This window comes from Cryptomeria japonica, chromosome 5 (assembly GCF_030272615.1).
Source record: "Cryptomeria japonica chromosome 5, Sugi_1.0, whole genome shotgun sequence".
Taxonomy (NCBI): domain Eukaryota; kingdom Viridiplantae; phylum Streptophyta; class Pinopsida; order Cupressales; family Cupressaceae; genus Cryptomeria; species Cryptomeria japonica.
In genome coordinates, this window is record NC_081409.1 from 29,310,464 (window position 1) to 29,316,995 (window position 6,532).

Genomic DNA, 6,532 nt, shown 5'->3' on the forward strand with positions numbered 1-6,532 from the left:
GATGATAATCATAGATACCTACCAAGCAATTTGAAAATTTAAAAAAATTGTTAGTGTAGTTTGAATTTGTTTTTTGGAGTGGGTGTAGGAGGGTCGTCATTGGAGTTTATAAATGGCGAGGGTTATGGAGCGATTATAATTCTGATTTTTAATTAATTGCTACATGTTAATATTGTAAGATTTTCGTTTTTTTTAGAAATCTAAAATGGGTATTTAACTATCTACAACTAAGGTTTGAAGAAAAATGACTTTTTAAAGATTCGATCAAAACTTAGTCTAAAAATTCCTAGTAGTTGAATAAAAAAATAATATTTATAATTAATACAATTTTGTATTTTTATGTAAAATATAACTTATATGCAACTTAAATGAACCAAATGCCTATTAGTAATCATAAGTGTGTGTTATCTCTAACTTTTATATCCAACACCAAAAAACCAATAGTCAAACACAAAAAATTATTTGTTTTTATAAAAACAACATATTATTATATAAAATACAACTTATATTGAACATAAAGGGACCAATTGTTGAACACTAAAATCTTTGGAAAATCTCTCGCCTTTCAAGGAGAAAAACAAGGTATTTATTGTGTTCACCTTTTATATTTGTGATAAGACAAATTATTATTATGAAATACTCCAATGCATATACATTGCTACCCCAATAGTTGTACACACAAGAATAATATTTTATCTAGATGTATAATAAAAAAATTATATAATTCTTTTCAAAGTTTAATTTTTTTTAAATTGTTAAAGTGAGTTGTTTATAAGATTGTTAATTTAAAATAATAAATAAAATATAAAAAATGTGTAATTGTAAAGATAAATAATATTTTTCTTAAATTCAATTTAGACGAATCTAATATATATACACATTGTTGTACTAATATCCAATTGTGATATTGTAGTAGATTTTAAGTTAAAATTTTATCTATTTATAAAGCTAAGAGTAGTGTTTCAAAATTTGTCATGTTTGCCCATGTCATGTTGGTTTTGTACTACTATGCATGCATGAATGGATGAAAGATGTAATCTAGGTTGGTCTATGAGCCAATTTTCTAGCCTTAGTGTCACAAGTTAGTTTACGTAATGATGCGAATCAGTTTTTGTAAGGGGAAGAAGATGCTATGTAAAATGGAGGAAGGTGATTAAAGCAAGAGTGTGTATGTAATTGAATATCTCTAAGATGTTTGCAATGCTTAAAGGGGAATCTTTGAGTCTGGATATTACTTCACTCTTGTCACATTTTTTGGTTGAATATAATGAGTAGATTAGTGTATGACAATATTACAATTCATAATAACCTATTTTCTAATGATCTTTCTTTGAGTCTGGATATTACTTCACTCTTGTCACATTTTTTGGCCCAATATTTTGAGTAGATTAGTGTATGGCAATATTACAATCCATAATAACCTATTTTCTAATGATCTTTTCTTATTACATGTGTTGTTGTTGTATAGTGGAGAATCTAAAGCATAGCTAGTTGTAGATAACTTGTACTTTCTTATATGTATGCATATGCAAATCTAGATCCATTTATGGTTTTCAAGTGTGTTATCTTCTTCCTTTCAAGTTATGACTCTATTACTTAATGGAGTAGAACTATTTTACATTGTGAGAGGCCAAATAACTTTCAATTTAATCACATCTTCTACGTAGTATAGGATTAGTTATTGGATTTTACAAGCTCACATGATCTAGTAATGTAACTTGTGTCAAATTTTATGCAAGCTTAAACAAATAAACTAATAAGGGATCATGGTACTATATTTCTTCTATTACACATGTGTATACATTATTAACTAGATTCACTTGTACAGATATTATAATAGTAGGTCTTGTAAGTCATCTTATAGTAGCAAGTACCTAATTTAGTGAAAAACTATAGGGTTCATCGTGAATTACATATAACTATTGATTGGCCTGATTGTGGTTATCTCAATTCTCTTTAATTTTTATTTTAAAGAGACCTCTAGGAACACCCTCTTGGATTTAATTGAACCCAAGATGAAGGATACATTACCCATTCTCAAGCATTATCTCCTAGTTATCCTTGTTATTTTGATAAGTTTCATACTTTTCTCAAGACGATGTATTCTATTTCCTTGGAGAGTAGGTCTTCACTCTAGGAAAGTGCAATTGAAGCTTTGGAATCCAAAATTGTTCTCCAATATTTCAAGGGTTCTTAGTGTATTGAAGACTCTATTAAAGGTGCAAACCCATATGTTTATTTCGACCTTGGAGATAGTTTCTTTTAAGTGTCTCCTTTTTCAAAGATGTGTTGACTGTTGAACACACCTTAGGACTAAGAGGGGCGGTTGAATCAATTTGAACCAAATACTTAAAATTTATTTTTCAAGTCACTATCAATTTAACCTTAACCTTATCAACGGCAATGAAAGATAAAAACAATGAATCCCCATGCACAAGAGAACCCCAAATTTACGTGGAAAACCCAAACTAGAAAAAACAACGATGAGAGTCAACTCAAAACATATGAAAAGATTACAATATTATTTTAGGCTCGCTACCAAGGAAGTGCACCACTCCCTGGAGGACTTGTAGGCAGAGATGCATTATCCCAGGGCAAGATACAATGGACTTGAAGGCCGAGATGCACTACCTCAAAGAAAGATACAAAACTTGTTGAGAAGACTCGCTATCTCCAAGCAAGGTACATGAAAATATGAATCAAAATGAATAGGCCTTCAACAAAATAGCCTCTGAAAATCTCCTAGTACATGAAGTTGTCCTTGAATCTTTGTCTCGAGCAACCAACTCCACAACAATCACCACACACTTTCTATGTCACGACTTCACATCACTAACTTTGCAAATAATATTATCATGTAGGCACAACACTCATATAGATCCACACACATCCACACCATCAGCATCAATTTGATCTTCTATATATACCATGTTCTTTAATGCAAATGTCAACTAGGTTGGCCAGGGCAAAGGACAAACATAGGTCCTATCAAATCAACCACCAAAAACATAATTATGGTGAAAGTGGTCCAATCTAGGAGATAGAGGGGACCTAAATACATCATATCTCTATTTTAGAAAAAATTCACACACTATCACACATCTTCCAAGGTCAATAATAAGGTAACATGTAGATACAATGAGCAGCACATCACTAGTCAACCCAAAACATATCTTCCAAATAAACGAGCCCAATGTGGATCCCCACACACCAAGGGTAGGACCCAAAATCAATGCAATACAAACTTCAACAAAAGTAGAGACACCCAAGGATTCATCACAAGATAAAAAACAACTCCTATTGATCAGATCAAAGAAGTTGCCTTGAACCACATATTTTAGTCACAATACATCATCAAACAAAACATCTAGCATCATGTGAAGCACACTAAGACATTCCTTGAACTTACAAAAGAATTCTTAAAGCCTTCTTTCTTCTTTCCATGTCAATATCACTCTAGCAAAACACAACTAATACAAAACACTACATTCCAACGAACCAAAGAAATCAATTATGCACATAACATCATTGTCATCTCTTACAGATAGCACTAACTTGTGAAAATTAAATTGAGACACAACATGAATGTTATAAGCATGTCCTCCAAGCCACAACATTTGAAACATCAATGCGGAGAAATGTAGAGCCTTTTTTTAACCAATTTTAACAAACAACCAAATTGTCAGCCAATTGCAATCACCGACCTCATTAGCTGCAACACCGAGGACTTGAAAGGATAGGAGTAAAATTTTCACAAATCATAAACATTATGTTCAATTCCACGAGACCATATCATCAAATGTGGAGGAATGTAGAGCATTCTTCTAAATGAACATAAATTTATACTTCTATACTAACTTGCTTTAACAACCTTCCAAAGACCAAAACGTCCCATAAACATCATCTTCTCACTTAGTACAATATCTCCATTTTATTTTCATGCATCTAATCCTCATCTTAATATCTCAAGTCATCTAAACATCATCATGTTATATTTGCAATCAACCACATTGTCAACATCATCAACTATATCAGCATATCATACTAAGTGTAGACATCAGACGCCAAGAAGGTGGAAATCCACAAACTATTTGTAACCAATATCTATTTGTTTTCTATATCAATCTATTTATACTAGTCATACAAATCATAATGACAACAACTAAGAATTAGCTACCAACGATCTCCTCATACACTAACAAACATGAACATACAGCTTCACCATCACTTCATACAACTTCCTCAATATATCCAACCATTTACCATATCATCAATGACAACAAATATGTGTGTGTGTGTGTGCGCGCGCATAGTAAATTGTCACGTTTCAAGCTAACTTATCAGTACAAATAAATTGAAGTAATTCTACCTAAAAATTAATTTTAGTCAAACATATGGTCTATATAGATTCATTATAGCTAAGTTATATATGGGCCACAACTTTTCCAATTGGAAATATCTACTAAATGTATATTTTATACCACTTTGGGTATAAATACCAAACAAACAAAAAAATTAAAAAAACTCACGGGTTAGTGCAGGATCAAGGGGGGCCAAAAAGTGGCGATGTGAAAAAAATAGCCTTCCTCACTCACCTAAAAACACGAAAATCCGTGTTGACTTTTTGCTTGGCCTAGGTGTCAGTACACCTTGGCCTGGTAATTACGTATGCAAATCGAATATCGGATATCCGATTTTTATTTGTAATTTTAATTTAAAATATATATTATATGTTACGTATTATATAATATGTATTATATTATATATAATATAATATTATATTATATTATATTATATTATATAATATTATATTATATTATATATTATATAATATTGTATTATATTATATATAATATAATATTATATTATGTTATATATAATATAATATAATATAATATAATATAATATAATATAATATAATATAATATTATATTATATTATAATATATATAATATATTATTATATTATATATGTTATTTAAAAATAATTTAAGTGTTGAAATCGGATATCCGATTTTATCGGATATCCGATTTTTGAGACTTTTATATTTAGACAGCGACAGTCCCATGAGTCATTTTTAACTCACGGGTCGCGCGAATTTGTCAAAATCCGATATCCACTCCATCCGATATCTGGTTTTTTGACAAAAAATTGCTAAAAATTTGATTTAGAGGTAAGAATTTTGTCGTTTTGAATCATTTTCATTCATTTTTTATATTTTTTGTGAATGTTTATTTGATTTTTCATTGAAAATATGGTTTTTTTTCATGAAAACTAGGTTTTTTAAAAATCAAATACCTAATTGTTTAAATTTGTTAACTAAATTTAATTGTTTACATTCAATTAGGTTAAAAATGGGAGATAACAATGAAAACACTGACCAACCACAACTGCAACAACCAAACCCTCATTTGCCAAACCCCCCCTCAATTCAAGATTTGATTGCACAAAATTTGAATGAATTGAGGGGGATTGCAGAAGTATATCATAGGATCCCTCGTCTAAACCCATTGTTTGATCCTCTCACGTCGATCGTAAAAAGTATGGAAACCATGACTGAGGAGCACGATGCCGCCCTTTTGTGGCGAGATTCTACGAAGGAAAAATATGCAGATGGCTTGTTGTATAAGGATATCAAGGATCTTGAGATATCCAAAGCCGAAATCGCCTCATTGTTTGTCAATCCCCATATTGGTCGGCCTGTAGATCCCAAAAAAACAAAACTTTCTATCAAATGGTGCACAAATGATGGGATTGTGAAAAACTTTTGGGATCGTTGGTGGATGGTTTTCAACAAACCACCCAACAACAATCTTGATATCCCCTTCTATTTCATAAAAAAATTGTATGCTGAGTTTGTTTTACAGAAACATGTGAACTACTTTGACATCCAACCTTTCCAGGGTGTAGGTTTAGGTATGCCCCAAAATAGACCTGGGGCAGTCAGAGTAGTCTAGGGCCCATATGTCCCCCCTCCTCCTGTTGATCCCCCACTTGCGGTTCAGCATCCTGATATCATTTGTGAGGCGGCTTCACGGACCATATCGGCTATTCACTCTTTGAGTAGCCTTTTGGTTTCTCAGGTTGCGTCAGTAGCTCAACCTACTCTTGATGGTAGTGGTGCATCTGGTGCCGGTGACACGTCATCCTCGGCTCCACACATATGCGTGCCCCATAGTTGTGTCATGTGTGGGCACGTATGCTTGGGTCTAGTTGGACAGCCCGTTGATCTTGTTGTGGACAATGCAGATTACGAGGTGCATGAGATGCATGATGCACCAGAGGTTATTACACAAACTGGAGGATACCCTGAGGAGTCATCACATGCTAGAAGCGAGGAGGCACCGTCATCATACATTGATGATGTATTGGTAAGATTTGTGTTTTCACAATTCATGTTATATTTTAATTAAATATTTATAAATTAGATAATTTAAGTACTAATTTTTATTTACATGGTCTATTTAACAGTTGATGACCGAGGATGAGTTGAGACAGATTCAGGAGGGCACCTTGTTGGCCATTTCGTTTG